Here is a 947-nt window from a genome sequence, read left to right as displayed (position 1 = left end):
TGTTCGCGTTGCTTGCACTTTTTGCACTCGGCATCTTCGCTTTCTCTCTTTTTAAAGCCAATTATATATCTATCTCATTTTAAGTGTAAAAATATTTGGGTATTTCATGTAACGCGAACAGATCTATTTATAGGACTCTAGTGTCCTGCGCATATGCAGTTTGACTTTCCACTAAATAACATGACTAGCGTTTCACCGTTTAACTCTCTATTGTGTTTGGGGCTTTATGGATGTTTTGTGCGGATAGTCTTACTATGTTATTTCTGTTTCATAGTCTAATCACAGTATATACAGTAGCGCAACTCTCTGTCGGCACCTTTGATGTTAGTGTTGGCAAAAATGGAGTGCGCATGCGCGAAATCAGTAAGTTCCCCAGTAACGCCATCTAAACTTCTATCTCACTTGCTCTTTAGTTTCCTTTTTCTCTCTCTTTCTTTCTAGTTGCTCTAGTTCATTTGTATGTACAGCAAATTAATTAAATGTAAAAAACTAAAAGAAATACATTAATAATTGTAATGTATTGCAAAATAAAAAAAAAGACACAAAAATAAGAAAATATTAAATTATATAAGTATGGTATAAATATTAAACTGTAAAAATATAATTAATGATCGGTACACGATGCTTGTTTTCCTGCTAAATTGCTTGCGTTTTTTAAAATTATTAGAATTGTACCATGCAGAATTAACGCAGATTTTCTAGCTCAAATGTAAGCAATTCAACAGAAAAATACAAGCATCATGTTCCGCATGTTTAAAATATTAATATAAACAATAAAAGGTAAAATTTAATGTTATACAGATTTCGTTTCAGAAAACAATTACTATAATTGTTGTAATTATAAAAAGTATCTAATAATAATTTTATTAAATTAAATATAATAATTTGTGTGTGTGTGTGTGCGTGTGCGTGTGCGTGTGCGTGTGCGTGTGCGTGTGTGTGTGTGT

The sequence above is a fragment of the Mycetomoellerius zeteki genome, unplaced genomic scaffold, assembly GCF_001594055.1.
Source record: "Mycetomoellerius zeteki isolate Tzet28-1 unplaced genomic scaffold, Tzet1.0 scaffold364, whole genome shotgun sequence".
NCBI classification, from domain to species: domain Eukaryota; kingdom Metazoa; phylum Arthropoda; class Insecta; order Hymenoptera; family Formicidae; genus Mycetomoellerius; species Mycetomoellerius zeteki.
Note: the sequence above shows the minus strand (reverse complement) of the source record.